General features: G+C 47.5%; 7 non-coding genes across 7 annotated transcripts; all 7 read right to left on the bottom strand.

The window, feature by feature from the left end:
• Positions 1 to 1,792: 1,792 nt before the first annotated feature.
• On the bottom strand, positions 1,793 to 1,911 carry LOC124608647. The gene has a single exon (XR_006979259.1). It is a non-coding gene; the product is annotated as a U5 spliceosomal RNA (small nuclear RNA).
• A 954-nt stretch (positions 1,912 to 2,865) lies between these two features.
• Positions 2,866 to 3,072, bottom strand: LOC124608413. Its single transcript, XR_006979057.1, has one exon. It is a non-coding gene; the product is annotated as a small nucleolar RNA U3 (small nucleolar RNA).
• Positions 3,073 to 5,522: 2,450 nt separating this feature from the next.
• Positions 5,523 to 5,641, bottom strand: LOC124608646. The gene has a single exon (XR_006979258.1). It is a non-coding gene; the product is annotated as a U5 spliceosomal RNA (small nuclear RNA).
• Positions 5,642 to 12,649: 7,008 nt separating this feature from the next.
• LOC124608462 lies at positions 12,650 to 12,856 on the bottom strand. Its single transcript, XR_006979099.1, has one exon. It is a non-coding gene; the product is annotated as a small nucleolar RNA U3 (small nucleolar RNA).
• A 2,442-nt stretch (positions 12,857 to 15,298) lies between these two features.
• On the bottom strand, positions 15,299 to 15,417 carry LOC124608645. The gene has a single exon (XR_006979257.1). It is a non-coding gene; the product is annotated as a U5 spliceosomal RNA (small nuclear RNA).
• A 6,987-nt stretch (positions 15,418 to 22,404) lies between these two features.
• LOC124608461 lies at positions 22,405 to 22,611 on the bottom strand. The gene has a single exon (XR_006979098.1). It is a non-coding gene; the product is annotated as a small nucleolar RNA U3 (small nucleolar RNA).
• A 2,456-nt stretch (positions 22,612 to 25,067) lies between these two features.
• On the bottom strand, positions 25,068 to 25,186 carry LOC124608644. Its single transcript, XR_006979256.1, has one exon. It is a non-coding gene; the product is annotated as a U5 spliceosomal RNA (small nuclear RNA).
• Between the last annotated feature and the right edge of the window lie 421 nt (positions 25,187 to 25,607).

The following is a 25,607-nucleotide window of genomic DNA, read 5'->3' as shown; positions in this document are numbered from 1 at the left end:
ACACTTCAATTCAGCGCCACGTCCATACTATCAATCATACACCAGTAATTTCACAGCTACTTGCTCCACTAATACATTTCTTATGTCTACTGTTAAACAGATGAAGAATCAAAGTATACAACAAGTCTCTATGAACATCACTGTCAGGACATTTTACAGACCTACGCATACCATGCCAATCTGTATGCTTCAACTATGATGGCCCATGTGCTATGAATACAGAAATTTCTCATAAAATAACAAATAATTTTACAACTATACAACTACTCCGACAAGCTCCTTACTAAAATGCTACATGTTTAGCAATCCCCCCATCATCTCAGAATAATCCCAAGCAGTGCTTTCATCCCATGAGCACTTCTTTGCAAGCAAAACCACAAACTACTTTTTATACTAGCTTCCTTGTCACAGTGAACAGGAAACTAATGCTAGTGCCTCAGTTTACTAAAAAGCTTCTTTCGCTTGCAACATATAAACTACCAACTTGAACCTCACACACACACACACACACACACACACATACAGAAAACTTAATTCCACAGAAATTTAGGAGTAACAGTGGTTACCTCACATTTTCATACATACTCAAATAGCTACTTCTGTGCACTTCACACAATGTTCTCATCGTGTTCCACCAGAGAACACAGTTATCACTATGCATGGATTCTGGTAAAAGAGCATTAAAAAAACAAACAGCCTGATCAAAGTGATTATCTGCACATCCTCTGCCAATATCATGTCACTCTATACCCGAGGGAAACTAGAATGCAGGGAAAGGAGCTTTGTTGTGAGCACTGTGTTGGTATTTCATCATTTACTGACCAAAGTCTTCTCAAGCCAAGTATGCACCAGCTCTGTGTATGGCTGGGTCAATCAAGAGCCCCTATCAATTTTACTTAAAAGACAAGCAGCATCAACAACTCACAGGAGGCACTGAACATTTTTACCATTATCTGCACCACCTTCCACTGATTTACTGAAGAAGAAACTGCAAAGTCTGCCCAATTTTGTACACAAGTAATCTTGAAAACATTGGAGTCAACAGCAGATACATAGTTTCCAAGACTGTAGCTAGGAACAACCCTTCAATTTCAAGATTTATCTCTCACTGAGACACACCATACCCAAACTACACCTAGCAGGAAATTACTACTTACTTCATTTCTAGCTATTTATGTCATATTCAACAACTGTCTCTTTCTCACCTAAATCTTCTACACAACTGAGTACACTGTTATGAACAAACACATTATGGCAACAAGCCAGTGTCACTAATATCCACTCTATTGAAAACCATTTAAATACTCATCCTGCCCAACTAACCACCATCTTCGGCCCAAAGCTCACTCACATCATACCTACAAATCACAAACTTCTGTGGTAAAAATAATTTTGGGTTTCAAAACATAATCTACTAATCACATACCAGTATTTCTTACAAAGCCTATCATTCATCATTCACTTCAAAATATCAGTTTATATGCTGTTGTGCAACTGCAGTGCAAGTAAACACTCTCAAATCATCTAGAACTGAGGTACGGAAAGGGTTCACCAAGTGTTTCCAGGTAGTCCTGTAGCTCCCTCTCTGTCTTTACACAATCGTCTAACACACTGTACGCCATTTCAGGGCAAATGTACTTGTTTCATTATACTACGACACGGCCTATTACAATTTCAAATTTTAAAAAAACAAATATCTGCCTGATCCAACGTCATCCGCTACTCCACGCCCTTCATTCACACAACACAATCTACCTCTTGCTACTTACATTACGTTTTCACTTGTGATTATGGCTCAGCAATAGCCGAGCACTACGAAAAATACCTTATAGACTCATTTAATGTTCCCCTCCACGGAAATCTTTAGTAAAAGGCGAAAGATTTATTCGTTTTGAAGGGAAACCAGAGTGCCGATCAACGCCCTCACTTCAATACTTATGGCTGCTTCTCTATTACTTCTCCGCGAGAACGCGGAAAATTCTTTCCGTCTTGTCTACTTCTCTACCGTCAACAGACTTCCAGTGTCATGCAAGCACACACCCCAAACTAACTGTCAACGCTGAAACACGTGTCTGCCAAATGTCGTCGCTATTACTCTTTAGTTAACTATTTTCATCATTTCTGTCACCATTCAAGCTGCTTCATTACCTCACCTGCCGACAGATGGCAGCACGCCTAATTCCTGTCGGCGACTCACCGTCCGACATACAACGTCCGACACACAACTGCCCGCACTGCTCTGCATCTAACACTAATCTCTCTCCTCCCTACCACATTCGTTCACTGAAAAAAACTGACAACTAGACAGTTCTTTGTACGCAAAACTAGGCCACATCAGACGCAACGTGTATGTAGATGTATGGTGCAAGGGAAATATCCCCCTACTCCCACACATCTAATTAATACTAGTTGACAACAGAAATAAAATTTCTGTCGATAGTATTCGAACCAGTCTTATTCATTTGCCAATTTCATGCATTCCTTCTTGCAGATAACAGTGCCTTGCAAATCGCTCAATTCATGTTTGCTAGCCAAACGTGCTCCTCCTAAATGTTTCGTACATCATGCATTAGTGGTGATTATCAACACTGTGTTGTGTGTCAGCATTTTATCGTCATCAATTGCACTCTTCTTGTGTTGCTCACTCAGTCTTGTAACTCAAAAGTACGTCGTTGTCATCCAAGCCTAGCACTTGGAGCAGGCCAAATCAAATGCCTCGTCCCCGTGACACTCGAGAAACTTCCGCAAGGCTTTCATGACATGTCGCAATCAAAGTCCTTCCACAAGCTGCAGCGACATTTCTGCAACGACGCGGGTCCCGATACCAAAGGTATGACTTACGCTTCTGATCTATATAATAAAACCACCACTCGGAAAGCGCTATTCCCTTCCCACATCCCTCAGAATGTGGTGAACGATCATCGATTACAACCAAGATGCGATGAATCTCGATCGCAAGCCTCACGCTCAGGGAGAGTGCTACCACTCATCATCGTGGTTACGTCTACTCCAGCTTTGAACTAGAGTGAGTTGAAGACATACTACAGAAATGATCCTGTGAAGTATGATCTTGCTTGCAAGCTATCACCGCTCGCTACTTATGCCACGAGACCGTCAACACGCCCTATGAGAATACGACACACTCTTCACATTTCGCGATTTACAAGCTCGGACATTCTGCAAAGAACCTACTTCTACTCTTACTTGGCCGCCATGATCTCGCTCAGCTATTTTGTGCGCTACCAGTGCTTCTTGCGTTCCGAAATGAGAGACCATTGCCTCAGGCGAGACTGTATGTAAACACCGCTTGCACCTCCGGCCGCTAGATGGCGGCCTGGGGCACATACAGTAGCATTCTACGGCGCAAGCAGACACGCCAAATAGCCACTGAAAGAGAAACACACAAGAGGGCATTCATAGGACTCTTGTGCTTTCTTTAAAACCGCCTCTCTCTTCGAAATTTTTCGCACAGCACTAGCTCATTCACCTCACTCTAACAGTGCGAACTCTTGTCGATATTTGGCCTCTTTCATGCATACTTCCTCTTTCGTTTCACTTTGCGTCTTACTTGATACCCGCCCTTGGAGCTGCTGACATACAATACTCGCAACAAATGTGTTTCTCTCTGTATCTCTTTTCGCCTATCACGAGTATTGCTTTTCCTCACATGGCAATTATGAAAACACCCACAGCTGAACAAACACTTCAATTCAGCGCCACGTCCATACTATCAATCATACACCAGTAATTTCACAGCTACTTGCTCCACTAATACATTTCTTATGTCTACTGTTAAACAGATGAAGAATCAAAGTATACAACAAGTCTCTATGAACATCACTGTCAGGACATTTTACAGACCTACGCATACCATGCCAATCTGTATGCTTCAACTATGATGGCCCATGTGCTATGAATACAGAAATTTCTCATAAAATAACAAATAATTTTACAACTATACAACTACTCCGACAAGCTCCTTACTAAAATGCTACATGTTTAGCAATCCCCCCATCATCTCAGAATAATCCCAAGCAGTGCTTTCATCCCATGAGCACTTCTTTGCAAGCAAAACCACAAACTACTTTTTATACTAGCTTCCTTGTCACAGTGAACAGGAAACTAATGCTAGTGCCTCAGTTTACTAAAAAGCTTTTTCCGCTTGCAACATATAAACTACCAACTTGAACCTCACACACACACACACACACACACACACACACACACACACACACACACACACACACACATACAGAAAACTTAATTCCACAGAAATTTAGGAGTAACAGTGGTTACCTCACATTTTCATACATACTCAAATAGCTACTTCTGTGCACTTCACACAATGTTCTCATCGTGTTCCACCAGAGAACACAGTTATCACTATGCATGGATTCTGGTAAAAGAGCATTAAAAAAACAAACAGCCTGATCAAAGTGATTATCTGCACATCCTCTGCCAATATCATGTCACTCTATACCCGAGGGAAACTAGAATGCAGGGAAAGGAGCTTTGTTGTGAGCACTGTGTTGGTATTTCATCATTTACTGACCAAAGTCTTCTCAAGCCAAGTATGCACCAGCTCTGTGTATGGCTGGGTCAATCAAGAGCCCCTATCAATTTTACTTAAAAGACAAGCAGCATCAACAACTCACAGGAGGCACTGAACATTTTTACCATTATCTGCACCACCTTCCACTGATTTACTGAAGAAGAAACTGCAAAGTCTGCCCAATTTTGTACACAAGTAATCTTGAAAACATTGGAGTCAACAGCAGATACATAGTTTCCAAGACTGTAGCTAGGAACAACCCTTCAATTTCAAGATTTATCTCTCACTGAGACACACCATACCCAAACTACACCTAGCAGGAAATTACTACTTACTTCATTTCTAGCTATTTATGTCATATTCAACAACTGTCTCTTTCTCACCTAAATCTTCTACACAACTGAGTACACTGTTATGAACAAACACATTATGGCAACAAGCCAGTGTCACTAATATCCACTCTATTGAAAACCATTTAAATACTCATCCTGCCCAACTAACCACCATCTTCGGCCCAAAGCTCACTCACATCATACCTACAAATCACAAACTTCTGTGGTAAAAATAATTTTGGGTTTCAAAACATAATCTACTAATCACATACCAGTATTTCTTACAAAGCCTATCATTCATCATTCACTTCAAAATATCAGTTTATATGCTGTTGTGCAACTGCAGTGCAAGTAAACACTCTCAAATCATCTAGAACTGAGGTACGGAAAGGGTTCACCAAGTGTTTCCAGGTAGTCCTGTAGCTCCCTCTCTGTCTTTACACAATCGTCTAACACACTGTACGCCATTTCAGGGCAAATGTACTTGTTTCATTATACTACGACACGGCCTATTACAATTTCAAATTTTAAAAAAACAAATATCTGCCTGATCCAACGTCATCCGCTACTCCACGCCCTTCATTCACACAACACAATCTACCTCTTGCTACTTACATTACGTTTTCACTTGTGATTATGGCTCAGCAATAGCCGAGCACTACGAAAAATACCTTATAGACTCATTTAATGTTCCCCTCCACGGAAATCTTTAGTAAAAGGCGAAAGATTTATTCGTTTTGAAGGGAAACCAGAGTGCCGATCAACGCCCTCACTTCAATACTTATGGCTGCTTCTCTATTACTTCTCCGCGAGAACGCGGAAAATTCTTTCCGTCTTGTCTACTTCTCTACCGTCAACAGACTTCCAGTGTCATGCAAGCACACACCCCAAACTAACTGTCAACGCTGAAACACGTGTCTGCCAAATGTCGTCGCTATTACTCTTTAGTTAACTATTTTCATCATTTCTGTCACCATTCAAGCTGCTTCATTACCTCACCTGCCGACAGATGGCAGCACGCCTAATTCCTGTCGGCGACTCACCGTCCGACATACAACGTCCGACACACAACTGCCCGCACTGCTCTGCATCTAACACTAATCTCTCTCCTCCCTACCACATTCGTTCACTGAAAAAACTGACAACTAGACAGTTCTTTGTACGCAAAACTAGGCCACATCAGACGCAACGTGTATGTAGATGTATGGTGCAAGGGAAATATCCCCCTACTCCCACACATCTAATTAATACTAGTTGACAACAGAAGTAAAATTTCTGTCGATAGTATTTGAACCAGTCTTATTCATTTGCCAATTTCATGCATTCCTTCTTGCAGATAACAGTGCCTTGCAAATCGCTCAATTCATGTTTGCTAGCCAAACGTGCTCCTCCTAAATGTTTCGTACATCATGCATTAGTGGTGATTATCAACACTGTGTTGTGTGTCAGCTATTTATGGTCATCAATTGCACTCTTTTTGTGTTGCTCACTCAGTCTTGTTACTCAAAAGTACGTCGTTGTCATCCAAGCCTAGCACTTGGAGCAGGCCAAATCAAATGCCTCGTCCCCGTGACACTCGAGAAACTTCCACAAGGCTTTCATGACATGTCGCAATCAAAGTCCTTCCACAACCTGCAGCGACATTTCTGCAACGACGCGGGTCCCGATACCAAAGGTATGACTTACGCTTCTTTTTTTTTTTTTTTTTTTTTTTTGTGGTTTTCGGGCGCACAACTTTAATGGTCATTAGCGCCCTGACTACTCTAAGAATGCACTGCGAGGCACAAGTTGACAACAACAACTAAAAGGGAAAACACAATAAAAGACAGACTGACAGGCAGAGGATTAAAAAACATCATCAAATGTCCTTAGCGAGGTGTGTCAAATTGATAAAACAAAGAACACGAGCAGCTGCTCGTGGGTCATCCGCTAAAATGGCATCGAAAGTATTAGGTAGGTTAAGATCGAGGCGCAGTGTGTTAAGATCAGGACAGGACATTAAAATGTGTCTAACCGTCAGCAAGTGCGCACATGGGCAGAACGGCGCCGGCGCAGCCGTCAGCAGATGGCGATGGCTGAACCGGCAGTGTCCAATTCTTAACCTTGCTAAAACGACCTCCTCCCGCCGAGAAGGGCGTGAGGAGGACGTCCAAGCCACGGGAAGAGGTTTTAAGGCCCGAAGCTTGTTGTCGGTAAGTGCAGCCCAATCGGCATGCCACAGCGACACAACGCGCCGACAAATGACCCTGCTAAAATCGGACGAAGGGACACAACAAGAAGCTGTCCGAGGCTGGAGGACCGCAGCCTTGGCCGCGGCATCTGCAGCTTCGTTCCCAGGGATACCGACATGGCCGGGACCCCACAGAAAGCTAACCGGCGTACCGACGTCCACCAGCTGCTGAAGAGAGCGTTGGATCCGGTGTACGAAAGGGTGAACCGGGTACGGATCACTGAGGCTCTGGATGGCGCTCAGGGAATCTGAGCAGATGACATAAGCAGAATGTCGGTGGCGGCAGATGTAAAGAACAGCCTGGTAGAGGGCAAAGAGCTCAGCTGTGAAGACCGAACAATGGCCATGGAGCCGGTATTGGAAACTTTGTGCCCCGACAATAAAGGAACACCCGACCCCGTCATTGGTCTTAGAGCCATCTGTATAAATGAATGTCATGTTGTTGAACTTCGAACGAAGTTCCAAAAAACGGGAGTGGTAGACCGAACCGGGGGTGACCTCTTTTGGGAGCGAGCTGAGGTCGAGGTGAACGCGGACCTGAGCCTGGAGCCAAGGTGGCGTGCGGCTCTCGCCCACTCGAAAGGTTGCAGGGAGTGAAAAATGAAGGTGTTGAAGGAGGCGACGAAAGCGAACTCCAGGGGGTAGCAAGGCAGAGACATACAACCCGTATTGAAGGTCAAGAGAGTCGTCAAAAAAGGAACGATAAGACGGATGGTCGGGCATTGACAGTAGCCGACAGGCATACCGACAAAGCAGTATATCGCGCCGGTAGGTGAGTGGCAATTCGCCAGCGTCAGCATGAAGACTCTCTACGGGACTGGTATAAAATGCTCCGATCGCAAGTCGTAAACCCCGATGTTGTATGGAGTTGAGGCGGCGTAAGATGGATGGCCGTGCAGAGGAGTATACGAAGCTCCCATAATCCAGCTTGGAGCGGACGATCGACCGATATAGACGAAGTAGGACGGTTCGATCCGCTCCCCACGACATACCACTGAGAACACGGAGGACATTTAAAGAACGGGTACAACGGGCGGCCAAATATGACACATGTGGAGACCAGCTAAGTTTCCTGTCAAAGGTAAGGCCTAAAAATTTGATTGTCTCCACGAGTGGGAGAGCGACGGGACCGAGTCGTAAGGACGGTGGGAGAAACTCTTTGTAGCGCCAGAAGTTAATACAGACCGTCTTCTCGGCAGAAAAACGGAAGCCATTGGCGACACTCCAGGAGTAAAGACGGTCAAGAGAACGCTGAAGACAGCGCTCCAGGACACGTGCACACTGCGCGCTGCAATAGATGGTAAAATCGTCCACGAAAAGGGAGCCTGATACATCAGCTGGGAGGCAATCCATTATTGGATTGATCGCGATGGCGAAGAGAGCGACGCTCAAAACTGAGCCCTGTGGCACCCCATTCTCCTGGCGAAAGGTGTCGGACAGGACAGAACCCACACGTACCCGAAACTGTCGATCCATTAAAAAGGAATGAATAAAAAGAGGGAGGCGACCGCGAAAGCCCCATGTATGCATGGTGCGGAGAATGCCCGCCCTCCAACAGGTGTCGTAAGCCTTCTCCAAATCAAAGAACACAGCCGCGGTCGGGCGCTTCCGCAAGAAGTTATTCATAATGAAGGTCGACAAGGTAACCAGATGGTCAACAGCAGAGCGGCGCCTTCGAAATCCACATTGTACATTGGTAAGTAGGCGTCGAGACTCGAGCAGCCAAACCAATCGAGAGTTAACCATTCGCTCCATCACTTTACAGACACAGCTGGTAAGCGAGATAGGTCGATAACTGGAAGGCAAGTGCTTGTCCTTCCCCGGCTTAGGAATCGGGACAACAATAGACTCGCGCCAGCATGCGGGAACATGTCCCTCAATCCAGATGCGATTGTATGTACGAAGAAGAAAACCTTTACCCGCAGGAGAAAGGTTCTTCAGCATCTGAATATGAATAGAATCAGGCCCTGGAGCGGAGGACCGTGATCGGCCAAGTGCGGTTTCGAGTTCCCGCATGGTGAATGGGGCATTATAACTTTCACAATTCGAGGAGCGGAAGTCAGGTGGCCTAGCCTCCTCTGCCTGTTTGCGGGGGAGGAAGGCAGGGTGGTAATGAGCGGAGCTCGAAACCTCGGCGAAAAAGCGGCCGAAGGCATTGGAGACAGCCTCAGGGGCCACAAGGACTTCATTCGCGACCTTCAAGCCAGAAACTGGGGAGTGGACCTTAGTGCCAGATAGCCGGCGCAGGCTACCCCAGACAACAGAAGAAGGAGTAGAACTGTTGAAGGTGCTTGTGAAAGCAGCCCAGCTGACTTTCTTGCTTTCTTTAATAATACGACGACACTGAGCACGTAATCGTTTATAATTAATACAATTCGCCACTGTAGGGTGGCGCTTAAAGGTGCGTAAAGCACGTCGACGAGCACGTAAAGCGTCTCTACATGCTGCGGTCCACCAGGGGACCGGTACGCGACGTGGAGAAGAAGTAGGGTGAGGGATGGAATATTCAGCAGCAGCGAGAATGACTTCCGTGAGGTGTGCGACCTGACGATCGCAGCTTGTGAAGGTTTGATCCTGAAAGGTAGCCCTGGAAGAGAAGAGCTCCCAGTCTGCCTTGGAGATGGTCCAACGAGAGGAGCACGGAGAGGGAGTATGCTGCAGGAGATGGATAACACACGGGAAGTGGTCGCTCGAATATGTATCAGAAAGTGCATACCACTCAAACCGGCGTGCAAGTTGGGGAGTACATATAGAGAGGTCTAAATGGGAATAGGTGTGAGATGTGTCCGAAAGAAAAGTAGGGGCGCCAGTATTGAGGCAGACAAGATCGAGCTGGTTGAAAAGGTCTGCTAACAAGGAGCCCCTCGGGCAGGATGCTGGAGAGCCCCAAAGGGGATGGTGGGCATTGAAGTCTCCAGTTAACAAAAATGGTGCAGGTAGCTGAGCAATAAGTTGCATCACGTCTGCCCTGGTAACGGCAGATGACGATGGAGTGTAAACGGTACAAAAGGAAAACGTAAAAGTGGGGAGAGTAATGCGGATGGCAACTGCCTGCAGGCCGGTGTGCAACGTGATGGGATCGTAGTAAATATCATCCCGGACCAGCAACATAACCCCTCCATGAGCTGGGATACCTACCACAGGGGGTAGGTCAAAACGCACAGAGGTGTAGTGTGCCAAGGCAATTTGATCGCATGGGCGTAGCTTCGTTTCCTGGAGGGCTACGACAAGCGGACGGTGCAAGCGGAGCAGCAACTTCAAGTCCTCTCGGTTGGAGCGAATGCTGCGAATATTCCAGTGAATAAGTGCCATCGTAAGAAAAGAAAGATGAGAGAAGTGGTCACCTCGAAGGCCGCTTAGGGCCTGGCTTCGAGCGAGCACTGCCGCCGCTATCAGTAGGCGGACAGTCATCGTCCATTGGGTCTATAGGGTCATCGGCCATCTCGGGAGGATGGCCGGGAGGGGGAACTTCCTCCGCCAGTGAACGGCCAGATGTACGGCGACCAGCGGTGCGGCCAGGCGAAACGGATGACGGCCTGGGGCGGCAGCCGCTGGGTGGCGCAAGAGAAGAAATGCGCCGTGGCGGGGAAGGAGAACTGTGCTTCCTATGCGCCTTTTTGGAAGGACGTGTAGTGGAAGTACCGGTAGAAGGCTGTGAGGTCGAGGTACGGAGGAAGTCTGCACGGGATGGTTCCTTCTTGAAGGCCCGTGCATCTGACTTCGGTGTCTTCGTTTTAGCAGAAGCTGAAGAAGGTGCTCGTGTCTGTGGGGTGATGGGAGGAAGAGGAGACGTCGACCGCGCGATCTTAGCACTGGCCGAACGGACGACCGTGGTGCTGAAGGTCAGATCGCATGTCTGGGTTGCTACCTCCCGGGTAGTCCGAGGAGAGGCGAGGACAGTACTGTATTTCCCCGCTGGGAGCAGCGTGGGCTTCCTACTAGCCAATAGCTTGCGAGCAGCCGAGGTGGACACTTTCTCTTTGACCCGAATTTCCTGGATACAGCGTTCTTCCTTATAGACAGGACAGTCGCGGGAGGATGCTGCATGGTCACCCTGACAGTTCACACAACGAGGAGACGGAGGTGGACAGTCACCCTCATGGGCATCCCTGCCACAGGTGACACATTTAGCCGCATTGGAACAAGACTGTCGAGTGTGATTGAAACGCTGACACTGGTAGCAGCGCGTAGGTGTCGGGATATAGGGGCGAACAGAAATAACCTCGTAGCCCGCCTTGATGCGCGATGGCAGCTTAACACTATCGAAGGTCAAGAAAATTGTCCGGGTCGGTACAAGGTCATTGTTGACCTTTTTCATGACCCTATGGACAGCCGTCACGCCCTGCTCAGCGAGGAATGATTGAAGCTCCTCGTCAGTCAATCCGTCGAGGGAGCCAGTATAGACCACACCACGAGACGAATTCAAAGTTCGGTGGGCCTCCACCCGGACAGGGAACGTGTACAGGAGGGTGGCCCGAAGCAGTTTTTGTGCCTGAAAGGCATTCTCAGTTTCCAGTAATAAGGTGCCGTTACGCAACCTGGTACAGGATTTGACAGATCCGGCTATGGCATCTACGCCCTTCTGAATAACGAAAGGGTTGACAGAGGAAAAATCCTTTCCGTCCTCAGTTCGAGAAACTACGAGGAACTGTGGGGCAGGCGGTAGTACTTTTGTCACTGATGGCTGGTCACGTTTCCGTTTTTGGGTCGAAGTCGAAAGAGATGGAGTAGAATCCATTGCGGAGGAATCCCCCATGATTGCCAGCGTCTCCGATGGCGCGCTCCTTCCTTGTGGGGACCCTCTCAGAGGGCACTCCCGCCTTAGGTGAATGTTTACACCTCAGGTCACACCTCCCGAGAAACAGACGGAGGGACCAATCGGCATGGTCAGAAGGTATCAGCTCAGGCAATCACCCCTCCCCGGGCCTGGCCTTTACCAGGGGGTACGCGCGTGCCTTACATGTCTACCCAGGGCGGGGACTTACGCGTTACCCCGTCACCGGCTACGCGTGCGAACGCGTGGGTCGGCCTTCAGGCACGCACAGGGAGGAAGGAAGAAGAGGAAAAAGAAGAGAGAGAGGGAGAAAGAGGACAGACTGTCTCAAACGCCGAGGCGGAGACCAGAGAAGGCAAGGAGAAGAAGGCAATGAGAAAGCAAGGGGAAGAAGGCAATAAGAAGGCAAGGAGAAGAAGGCAATGAGAAGGCAAGGAGAAAAAGGCAATGAGAAGGCAAGGAGAAAAAGGCAATGAGAAGGCAAGGAGAAGGCAAGGGAAAGAGTAAGGAAGACAGTGAGGTGGAGAAGAGCAAAGAAAGGAACCAACAAAAGGAAGGAAGAAACGAGAAGTGAAAAAACCAAAAGGACCACGATGATAGGTCGTGGAACCGTCCGTCTCCGGACGCAGGCGCGAACTACCCCCGTGAGGGGGATGGACTCCTTTTAGTCGCCTCTTACGACAGGCAGGAATACCGCGGGCCTATTCTAATCCCCGGACCCGCAGGGGGAGACTTACGCTTCTGATCTATATAATAAAACCACCACTCGGAAAGCGCTATTCCCTTCCCACATCCCTCAGAATGTGGTGAACGATCATCGATTACAACCAAGATGCGATGAATCTCGATCGCAAGCCTCACGCTCAGGGAGAGTGCTACCACTCATCATCGTGGTTACGTCTACTCCAGCTTTGAACTAGAGAGAGTTGAAGACATACTACAGAAATGATCCTGTGAAGTATGATCTTGCTTGCAAGCTATCACCGCTCGCTACTTATGCCACGAGACCGTCAACACGCCCTACGAGAATACGACACACTCTTCACATTTCGCGATTTACAAGCTCCGACATTCTGCAAAGAACCTACTTCTACTCTTACTTGGCCGCCATGATCTCGCTCAGCTATTTTGTGCGCTACCAGTGCTTCTTGCGTTCCGAAATGAGAGACCATTGCCTCAGGCGAGACTGTATGTAAACACCGCTTGCACCTCCGGCCGCTAGATGGCGGCCTGGGGCACATACAGTAGCATTCTACGGCGCAAGCAGACACGCCAAATAGCCACTGAAAGAGAAACACACAAGAGGGCATTCATAGGACTCTTGTGCTTTCTTTAAAACCGCCTCTCTCTTCGAAATTTTTCGCACAGCACTAGCTCATTCACCTCACTCTAACAGTGCGAACTCTTGTCGATATTTGGCCTCTTTCATGCATACTTCCTCTTTCGTTTCACTTTGCGTCTTACTTGATACCCGCCCTTGGAGCTGCTGACATACAATACTCGCAACAAATGTGTTTCTCTCTGTATCTCTTTTCGCCTATCACGAGTATTGCTTTTCCTCACATGGCAATTATGAAAACACCCACAGCTGAACAAACACTTCAATTCAGCGCCACGTCCATACTATCAATCATACACCAGTAATTTCACAGCTACTTGCTCCACTAATACATTTCTTTTGTCTACTGTTAAACAGATGAAGAATCAAAGTATACAACAAGTCTCTATGAACATCACTGTCAGGACATTTTACAGACCTACGCATACCATGCCAATCTGTATGCTTCAACTATGATGGCCCATGTGCTATGAATACAGAAATTTCTCATAAAATAACAAATAATTTTACAACTATACAACTACTCCGACAAGCTCCTTACTAAAATGCTACATGTTTAGCAATCCCCCCATCATCTCAGAATAATCCCAAGCAGTGCTTTCATCCCATGAGCACTTCTTTGCAAGCAAAACCACAAACTACTTTTTATACTAGCTTCCTTGTCACAGTGAACAGGAAACTAATGCTAGTGCCTCAGTTTACTAAAAAGCTTCTTTCGCTTGCAACATATAAACTACCAACTTGAACCTCACACACACACACACACACACACACACACACACACACACACACACACACATACAGAAAACTTAATTCCACAGAAATTTAGGAGTAACAGTGGTTACCTCACATTTTCATACATACTCAAATAGCTACTTCTGTGCACTTCACACAATGTTCTCATCGTGTTCCACCAGAGAACACAGTTATCACTATGCATGGATTCTGGTAAAAGAGCATTAAAAAAACAAACAGCCTGATCAAAGTGATTATCTGCACATCCTCTGCCAATATCATGTCACTCTATACCCGAGGGAAACTAGAATGCAGGGAAAGGAGCTTTGTTGTGAGCACTGTGTTGGTATTTCATCATTTACTGACCAAAGTCTTCTCAAGCCAAGTATGCACCAGCTCTGTGTATGGCTGGGTCAATCAAGAGCCCCTATCAATTTTACTTAAAAGACAAGCAGCATCAACAACTCACAGGAGGCACTGAACATTTTTACCATTATCTGCACCACCTTCCACTGATTTACTGAAGAAGAAACTGCAAAGTCTGCCCAATTTTGTACACAAGTAATCTTGAAAACATTGGAGTCAACAGCAGATACATAGTTTCCAAGACTGTAGCTAGGAACAACCCTTCAATTTCAAGATTTATCTCTCACTGAGACACACCATACCCAAACTACACCTAGCAGGAAATTACTACTTACTTCATTTCTAGCTATTTATGTCATATTCAACAACTGTCTCTTTCTCACCTAAATCTTCTACACAACTGAGTACACTGTTATGAACAAACACATTATGGCAACAAGCCAGTGTCACTAATATCCACTCTATTGAAAACCATTTAAATACTCATCCTGCCCAACTAACCACCATCTTCGGCCCAAAGCTCACTCACATCATACCTACAAATCACAAACTTCTGTGGTAAAAATAATTTTGGGTTTCAAAACATAATCTACTAATCACATACCAGTATTTCTTACAAAGCCTATCATTCATCATTCACTTCAAAATATCAGTTTATATGCTGTTGTGCAACTGCAGTGCAAGTAAACACTCTCAAATCATCTAGAACTGAGGTACGGAAAGGGTTCACCAAGTGTTTCCAGGTAGTCCTGTAGCTCCCTCTCTGTCTTTACACAATCGTCTAACACACTGTACGCCATTTCAGGGCAAATGTACTTGTTTCATTATACTACGACACGGCCTATTACAATTTCAAATTTTAAAAAAACAAATATCTGCCTGATCCAACGTCATCCGCTACTCCACGCCCTTCATTCACACAACACAATCTACCTCTTGCTACTTACATTACGTTTTCACTTGTGATTATGGCTCAGCAATAGCCGAGCACTACGAAAAATACCTTATAGACTCATTTAATGTTCCCCTCCACGGAAATCTTTAGTAAAAGGCGAAAGATTTATTCGTTTTGAAGGGAAACCAGAGTGCCGATCAACGCCCTCACTTCAATACTTATGGCTGCTTCTCTATTACTTCTCCGCGAGAACGCGGAAAATTCTTTCCGTCTTGTCTACTTCTCTACCGTCAACAGACTTCCAGTGTCATGCAAGCACACACCCCAAACTAACTGTCAACGCTGAAACACGTGTCTGCCAAATGTCGTCGCTATTACTCTTTAGTTAACTATTTTCATCATTTCTGTCACCATTCAAGCTGCTTCATTACCTCACCTGCCGACAGATGGCAGCACGCCTAATTCCTGTCGGCGACTCACCGTCCGACATACAACGTCCGACACACAACTGCCCGCACTGCTCTGCATCTAACACTAATCTCTCTCCTCCCTACCACATTCGTTCACTGAAAAAACTGACAACTAGACAGTTCTTTGTACGCAAAACTAGGCCACATCAGACGCAACGTGTATGTAGATGTATGGTGCAAGGGAAATATCCCCCTACTCCCACACATCTAATTAATACTAGTTGACAACAGAAGTAAAATTTCTGTCGATAGTATTTGAACCAGTCTTATTCATTTGCCAATTTCATGCATTCCTTCTTGCAGATAACAGTGCCTTGCAAATCGCTCAATTCATGTTTGCTAGCCAAACGTGCTCCTCCTAAATGTTTCGTACATCATGCATTAGTGGTGATTATCAACACTGTGTTGTGTGTCAGCTATTTATGGTCATCAATTGCACTCTTTTTGTGTTGCTCACTCAGTCTTGTTACTCAAAAGTACGTCGTTGTCATCCAAGCCTAGCACTTGGAGCAGGCCAAATCAAATGCCTCGTCCCCGTGACACTCGAGAAACTTCCACAAGGCTTTCATGACATGTCGCAATCAAAGTCCTTCCACAACCTGCAGCGACATTTCTGCAACGACGCGGGTCCCGATACCAAAGGTATGACTTACGCTTCTTTTTTTTTTTTTTTTTTTTTTTTGTGGTTTTCGGGCGCACAACTTCAATGGTCATTAGCGCCCTGACTACTCTAAGAATGCACCGCGAGGCACAAGTTGACAACAACAACTAAAAGGGAAAACACAATAAAAGACAGACTGACAGGCAGAGGATTAAAAAACATCATCAAATGTCCTTAGCGAGGTGTGTCAGAGCAGCTGCTCGTGGGTCATCCGCTAAAATGGCATCGAAAGTATTAGGTAGGTTAAGATCGAGGCGCAGTGTGTTAAGATCAGGACAGGACATTAAAATGTGTCTAACCGTCAGCAAGTGCGCACATGGGCAGAACGGCGCCGGCGCAGCCGTCAGCAGATGGCGATGGCTGAACCGGCAGTGTCCAATTCTTAACCTTGCTAAAACGACCTCCTCCCGCCGAGAAGGGCGTGAGGAGGACGTCCAAGCCACGGGAAGAGGTTTTAAGGCCCGAAGCTTGTTGTCGGTAAGTGCAGCCCAATCGGCATGCCACAGCGACACAACGCGCCGACAAATGACCCTGCTAAAATCGGACGAAGGGACACAACAAGAAGCTGTCCGAGGCTGGAGGACCGCAGCCTTGGCCGCGGCATCTGCAGCTTCGTTCCCAGGGATACCGACATGGCCGGGACCCCACAGAAAGCTAACCGGCGTACCGACGTCCACCAGCTGCTGAAGAGAGCGTTGGATCCGGTGTACGAAAGGGTGAACCGGGTACGGATCACTGAGGCTCTGGATGGCGCTCAGGGAATCTGAGCAGATGACATAAGCAGAATGTCGGTGGCGGCAGATGTAAAGAACAGCCTGGTAGAGGGCAAAGAGCTCAGCTGTGAAGACCGAACAATGGCCATGGAGCCGGTATTGGAAACTTTGTGCCCCGACAATAAAGGAACACCCGACCCCGTCATTGGTCTTAGAGCCATCTGTATAAATGAATGTCATGTTGTTGAACTTCGAACGAAGTTCCAAAAAACGGGAGTGGTAGACCGAACCGGGGGTGACCTCTTTTGGGAGCGAGCTGAGGTCGAGGTGAACGCGGACCTGAGCCTGGAGCCAAGGTGGCGTGCGGCTCTCGCCCACTCGAAAGGTTGCAGGGAGTGAAAAATGAAGGTGTTGAAGGAGGCGACGAAAGCGAACTCCAGGGGGTAGCAAGGCAGAGACATACAACCCGTATTGAAGGTCAAGAGAGTCGTCAAAAAAGGAACGATAAGACGGATGGTCGGGCATTGACAGTAGCCGACAGGCATACCGACAAAGCAGTATATCGCGCCGGTAGGTGAGTGGCAATTCGCCAGCGTCAGCATGAAGACTCTCTACGGGACTGGTATAAAATGCTCCGATCGCAAGTCGTAAACCCCGATGTTGTATGGAGTTGAGGCGGCGTAAGATGGATGGCCGTGCAGAGGAGTATACGAAGCTCCCATAATCCAGCTTGGAGCGGACGATCGACCGATATAGACGAAGTAGGACGGTTCGATCCGCTCCCCACGACATACCACTGAGAACACGGAGGACATTTAAAGAACGGGTACAACGGGCGGCCAAATATGACACATGTGGAGACCAGCTAAGTTTCCTGTCAAAGGTAAGGCCTAAAAATTTGATTGTCTCCACGAGTGGGAGAGCGACGGGACCGAGTCGTAAGGACGGTGGGAGAAACTCTTTGTAGCGCCAGAAGTTAATACAGACCGTCTTCTCGGCAGAAAAACGGAAGCCATTGGCGACACTCCAGGAGTAAAGACGGTCAAGAGAACGCTGAAGACAGCGCTCCAGGACACGTGCACACTGCGCGCTGCAATAGATGGTAAAATCGTCCACGAAAAGGGAGCCTGATACATCAGCTGGGAGGCAATCCATTATTGGATTGATCGCGATGGCGAAGAGAGCGACGCTCAAAACTGAGCCCTGTGGCACCCCATTCTCCTGGCGAAAGGTGTCGGACAGGACAGAACCCACACGTACCCGAAACTGTCGATCCATTAAAAAGGAATGAATAAAAAGAGGGAGGCGACCGCGAAAGCCCCATGTATGCATGGTGCGGAGAATGCCCGCCCTCCAACAGGTGTCGTAAGCCTTCTCCAAATCAAAGAACACAGCCGCGGTCGGGCGCTTCCGCAAGAAGTTATTCATAATGAAGGTCGACAAGGTAACCAGATGGTCAACAGCAGAGCGGCGCCTTCGAAATCCACATTGTACATTGGTAAGTAGGCGTCGAGACTCGAGCAGCCAAACCAATCGAGAGTTAACCATTCGCTCCATCACTTTACAGACACAGCTGGTAAGCGAGATAGGTCGATAACTGGAAGGCAAGTGCTTGTCCTTCCCCGGCTTAGGAATCGGGACAACAATAGACTCGCGCCAGCATGCGGGAACATGTCCCTCAATCCAGATGCGATTGTATGTACGAAGAAGAAAACCTTTACCCGCAGGAGAAAGGTTCTTCAGCATCTGAATATGAATAGAATCAGGCCCTGGAGCGGAGGACCGTGATCGGCCAAGTGCGGTTTCGAGTTCCCGCATGGTGAATGGGGCATTATAACTTTCACAATTCGAGGAGCGGAAGTCAGGTGGCCTAGCCTCCTCTGCCTGTTTGCGGGGGAGGAAGGCAGGGTGGTAATGAGCGGAGCTCGAAACCTCGGCGAAAAAGCGGCCGAAGGCATTGGAGACAGCCTCAGGGGCCACAAGGACTTCATTCGCGACCTTCAAGCCAGAAACTGGGGAGTGGACCTTAGTGCCAGATAGCCGGCGCAGGCTACCCCAGACAACAGAAGAAGGAGTAGAACTGTTGAAGGTGCTTGTGAAAGCAGCCCAGCTGACTTTCTTGCTTTCTTTAATAATACGACGACACTGAGCACGTAATCGTTTATAATTAATACAATTCGCCACTGTAGGGTGGCGCTTAAAGGTGCGTAAAGCACGTCGACGAGCACGTAAAGCGTCTCTACATGCTGCGGTCCACCAGGGGACCGGTACGCGACGTGGAGAAGAAGTAGGGTGAGGGATGGAATATTCAGCAGCAGCGAGAATGACTTCCGTGAGGTGTGCGACCTGACGATCGCAGCTTGTGAAGGTTTGATCCTGAAAGGTAGCCCTGGAAGAGAAGAGCTCCCAGTCTGCCTTGGAGATGGTCCAACGAGAGGAGCACGGAGAGGGAGTATGCTGCAGGAGATGGATAACACACGGGAAGTGGTCGCTCGAATATGTATCAGAAAGTGCATACCACTCAAACCGGCGTGCAAGTTGGGGAGTACATATAGAGAGGTCTAAATGGGAATAGGTGTGAGATGTGTCCGAAAGAAAAGTAGGGGCGCCAGTATTGAGGCAGACAAGATCGAGCTGGTTGAAAAGGTCTGCTAACAAGGAGCCCCTCGGGCAGGATGCTGGAGAGCCCCAAAGGGGATGGTGGGCATTGAAGTCTCCAGTTAACAAAAATGGTGCAGGTAGCTGAGCAATAAGTTGCATCACGTCTGCCCTGGTAACGGCAGATGACGATGGAGTGTAAACGGTACAAAAGGAAAACGTAAAAGTGGGGAGAGTAATGCGGATGGCAACTGCCTGCAGGCCGGTGTGCAACGTGATGGGATCGTAGTAAATATCATCCCGGACCAGCAACATAACCCCTCCATGAGCTGGGATACCTACCACAGGGGGTAGGTCAAAACGCACAGAGGTGTAGTGTGCCAAGGCAATTTGATCGCATGGGCGTAGCTTCGTTTCCTGGAGGGCTACGACAAGCGGACGGTGCAAGCGGAGCAGCAACTTCAAGTCCTCTCGGTTGGAGCGAATGCTGCGAATATTCCAGTGAATAAGTGCCATCGTAAGAAAAGAAAGATGAGAGAAGTGGTCACCTCGAAGGCCGCTTAGGGCCTGGCTTCGAGCGAGCACTGCCGCCGCTATCAGTAGGCGGACAGTCATCGTCCATTGGGTCTATAGGGTCATCGGCCATCTCGGGAGGATGGCCGGGAGGGGGAACTTCCTCCGCCAGTGAACGGCCAGATGTACGGCGACCAGCGGTGCGGCCAGGCGAAACGGATGACGGCCTGGGGCGGCAGCCGCTGGGTGGCGCAAGAGAAGAAATGCGCCGTGGCGGGGAAGGAGAACTGTGCTTCCTATGCGCCTTTTTGGAAGGACGTGTAGTGGAAGTACCGGTAGAAGGCTGTGAGGTCGAGGTACGGAGGAAGTCTGCACGGGATGGTTCCTTCTTGAAGGCCCGTGCATCTGACTTCGGTGTCTTCGTTTTAGCAGAAGCTGAAGAAGGTGCTCGTGTCTGTGGGGTGATGGGAGGAAGAGGAGACGTCGACCGCGCGATCTTAGCACTGGCCGAACGGACGACCGTGGTGCTGAAGGTCAGATCGCATGTCTGGGTTGCTACCTCCCGGGTAGTCCGAGGAGAGGCGAGGACAGTACTGTATTTCCCCGCTGGGAGCAGCGTGGGCTTCCTACTAGCCAATAGCTTGCGAGCAGCCGAGGTGGACACTTTCTCTTTGACCCGAATTTCCTGGATACAGCGTTCTTCCTTATAGACAGGACAGTCGCGGGAGGATGCTGCATGGTCACCCTGACAGTTCACACAACGAGGAGACGGAGGTGGACAGTCACCCTCATGGGCATCCCTGCCACAGGTGACACATTTAGCCGCATTAGAACAAGACTGTCGAGTGTGATTGAAACGCTGACACTGGTAGCAGCGCGTAGGTGTCGGGATATAGGGGCGAACAGAAATAACCTCGTAGCCCGCCTTGATGCGCGATGGCAGCTTAACACTATCGAAGGTCAAGAAAATTGTCCGGGTCGGTACAAGGTCATTGTTGACCTTTTTCATGACCCTATGGACAGCCGTCACGCCCTGCTCAGCGAGGAATGATTGAAGCTCCTCGTCAGTCAATCCGTCGAGGGAGCCAGTATAGACCACACCACGAGACGAATTCAAAGTTCGGTGGGCCTCCACCCGGACAGGGAACGTGTACAGGAGGGTGGCCCGAAGCAGTTTTTGTGCCTGAAAGGCATTCTCAGTTTCCAGTAATAAGGTGCCGTTACGCAACCTGGTACAGGATTTGACAGATCCGGCTATGGCATCTACGCCCTTCTGAATAACGAAAGGGTTGACAGAGGAAAAATCCTTTCCGTCCTCAGTTCGAGAAACTACGAGGAACTGTGGGGCAGGCGGTAGTACTTTTGTCACTGATGGCTGGTCACGTTTCCGTTTTTGGGTCGAAGTCGAAAGAGATGGAGTAGAATCCATTGCGGAGGAATCCCCCATGATTGCCAGCGTCTCCGATGGCGCGCTCCTTCCTTGTGGGGACCCTCTCAGAGGGCACTCCCGCCTTAGGTGAATGTTTACACCTCAGGTCACACCTCCCGAGAAACAGACGGAGGGACCAATCGGCATGGTCAGAAGGTATCAGCTCAGGCAATCACCCCTCCCCGGGCCTGGCCTTTACCAGGGGGTACGCGCGTGCCTTACATGTCTACCCAGGGCGGGGACTTACGCGTTACCCCGTCACCGGCTACGCGTGCGAACGCGTGGGTCGGCCTTCAGGCACGCACAGGGAGGAAGGAAGAAGAGGAAAAAGAAGAGAGAGAGGGAGAAAGAGGACAGACTGTCTCAAACGCCGAGGCGGAGACCAGAGAAGGCAAGGAGAAGAAGGCAATGAGAAAGCAAGGGGAAGAAGGCAATAAGAAGGCAAGGAGAAGAAGGCAATGAGAAGGCAAGGAGAAAAAGGCAATGAGAAGGCAAGGAGAAAAAGGCAATGAGAAGGCAAGGAGAAGGCAAGGGAAAGAGTAAGGAAGACAGTGAGGTGGAGAAGAGCAAAGAAAGGAACCAACAAAAGGAAGGAAGAAACGAGAAGTGAAAAAACCAAAAGGACCACGATGATAGGTCGTGGAACCGTCCGTCTCCGGACGCAGGCGCGAACTACCCCCGTGAGGGGGATGGACTCCTTTTAGTCGCCTCTTACGACAGGCAGGAATACCGCGGGCCTATTCTAATCCCCGGACCCGCAGGGGGAGACTTACGCTTCTGATCTATATAATAAAACCACCACTCGGAAAGCGCTATTCCCTTCCCACATCCCTCAGAATGTGGTGAACGATCATCGATTACAACCAAGATGCGATGAATCTCGATCGCAAGCCTCACGCTCAGGGAGAGTGCTACCACTCATCATCGTGGTTACGTCTACTCCAGCTTTGAACTAGAGAGAGTTGAAGACATACTACAGAAATGATCCTGTGAAGTATGATCTTGCTTGCAAGCTATCACCGCTCGCTACTTATGCCACGAGACCGTCAACACGCCCTACGAGAATACGACACACTCTTCACATTTCGCGATTTACAAGCTCCGACATTCTGCAAAGAACCTACTTCTACTCTTACTTGGCCGCCATGATCTCGCTCAGCTATTTTGTGCGCTACCAGTGCTTCTTGCGTTCCGAAATGAGAGACCATTGCCTCAGGCGAGACTGTATGTAAACACCGCTTGCACCTCCGGCCGCTAGATGGCGGCCTGGGGCACATACAGTAGCATTCTACGGCGCAAGCAGACACGCCAAATAGCCACTGAAAGAGAAACACACAAGAGGGCATTCATAGGACTCTTGTGCTTTCTTTAAAACCGCCTCTCTCTTCGAAATTTTTCGCACAGCACTAGCTCATTCACCTCACTCTAACAGTGCGAACTCTTGTCGATATTTGGCCTCTTTCATGCATACTTCCTCTTTCGTTTCACTTTGCGTCTTACTTGATACCCGCCCTTGGAGCTGCTGACATACAATACTCGCAACAAATGTGTTTCTCTCTGTATCTCTTTTCGCCTATCACGAGTATTGCTTTTCCTCACATGGCAATTATGAAAACACCCACAGCTGAACAAACACTTCAATTCAGCGCCACGTCCATACTATCAATCATACACCAGTAATTTCACAGCTACTTGCTCCACTAATACATTTCTTTTGTCTACTGTTAAACAGATGAAGAATCAAAGTATACAACAAGTCTCTATGAACATCACTGTCAGGACATTTTACAGACCTACGCATACCATGCCAATCTGTATGCTTCAACTATGATGGCCCATGTGCTATGAATACAGAAATTTCTCATAAAATAACAAATAATTTTACAACTATACAACTACTCCGACAAGCTCCTTACTAAAATGCTACATGTTTAGCAATCCCCCCATCATCTCAGAATAATCCCAAGCAGTGCTTTCATCCCATGAGCACTTCTTTGCAAGCAAAACCACAAACTACTTTTTATACTAGCTTCCTTGTCACAGTGAACAGGAAACTAATGCTAGTGCCTCAGTTTACTAAAAAGCTTTTTCCGCTTGCAACATATAAACTACCAACTTGAACCTCACACACACACACACACACACACACACACACACACACACACACACACACACACACACACACACATACAGAAAACTTAATTCCACAGAAATTTAGGAGTAACAGTGGTTACCTCACATTTTCATACATACTCAAATAGCTACTTCTGTGCACTTCACACAATGTTCTCATCGTGTTCCACCAGAGAACACAGTTATCACTATGCATGGATTCTGGTAAAAGAGCATTAAAAAAACAAACAGCCTGATCAAAGTGATTATCTGCACATCCTCTGCCAATATCATGTCACTCTATACCCGAGGGAAACTAGAATGCAGGTAAAGGAGCTTTGTTGTGAGCACTGTGTTGGTATTTCATCATTTACTGACCAAAGTCTTCTCAAGCCAAGTATGCACCAGCTCTGTGTATGGCTGGGTCAATCAAGAGCCCCTATCAATTTTACTTAAAAGACAAGCAGCATCAACAACTCACAGGAGGCACTGAACATTTTTACCATTATCTGCACCACCTTCCACTGATTTACTGAAGAAGAAACTGCAAAGTCTGCCCAATTTTGTACACAAGTAATCTTGAAAACATTGGAGTCAACAGCAGATACATAGTTTCCAAGACTGTAGCTAGGAACAACCCTTCAATTTCAAGATTTATCTCTCACTGAGACACACCATACCCAAACTACACCTAGCAGGAAATTACTACTTACTTCATTTCTAGCTATTTATGTCATATTCAACAACTGTCTCTTTCTCACCTAAATCTTCTACACAACTGAGTACACTGTTATGAACAAACACATTATGGCAACAAGCCAGTGTCACTAATATCCACTCTATTGAAAACCATTTAAATACTCATCCTGCCCAACTAACCACCATCTTCGGCCCAAAGCTCACTCACATCATACCTACAAATCACAAACTTCTGTGGTAAAAATAATTTTGGGTTTCAAAACATAATCTACTAATCACATACCAGTATTTCTTACAAAGCCTATCATTCATCATTCACTTCAAAATATCAGTTTATATGCTGTTGTGCAACTGCAGTGCAAGTAAACACTCTCAAATCATCTAGAACTCAGGTACGGAAAGGGTTCACCAAGTGTTTCCAGGTAGTCCTGTAGCTCCCTCTCTGTCTTTACACAATCGTCTAACACACTGTACGCCATTTCAGGGCAAATGTACTTGTTTCATTATACTACGACACGGCCTATTACAATTTCAAATTTTAAAAAAACAAATATCTGCCTGATCCAACGTCATCCGCTACTCCACGCCCTTCATTCACACAACACAATCTACCTCTTGCTACTTACATTACGTTTTCACTTGTGATTATGGCTCAGCAATAGCCGAGCACTACGAAAAATACCTTATAGACTCATTTAATGTTCCCCTCCACGGAAATCTTTAGTAAAAGGCGAAAGATTTATTCGTTTTGAAGGGAAACCAGAGTGCCGATCAACGCCCTCACTTCAATACTTATGGCTGCTTCTCTATTACTTCTCCGCGAGAACGCGGAAAATTCTTTCCGTCTTGTCTACTTCTCTACCGTCAACAGACTTCCAGTGTCATGCAAGCACACACCCCAAACTAACTGTCAACGCTGAAACACGTGTCTGCCAAATGCCGTCGCTATTACTCTTTAGTTAACTATTTTCATCATTTCTGTCACCATTCAAGCTGCTTCATTACCTCACCTGCCGACAGATGGCAGCACGCCTAATTCCTGTCGGCGACTCACCGTCCGACATACAACGTCCGACACACAACTGCCCGCACTGCTCTGCATCTAACACTAATCTCTCTCCTCCCTACCACATTCGTTCACTGAAAAAAGCTGACAACTAGACAGTTCTTTGTACGCAAAACTAGGCCA

The sequence above is a fragment of the Schistocerca americana genome, chromosome 3, assembly GCF_021461395.2.
Source record: "Schistocerca americana isolate TAMUIC-IGC-003095 chromosome 3, iqSchAmer2.1, whole genome shotgun sequence".
NCBI lineage: Eukaryota > Metazoa > Arthropoda > Insecta > Orthoptera > Acrididae > Schistocerca > Schistocerca americana.
The sequence above is the reverse complement of the archived record's forward strand: the minus strand, read 5'-3'. Positions and strand labels throughout refer to the sequence as shown.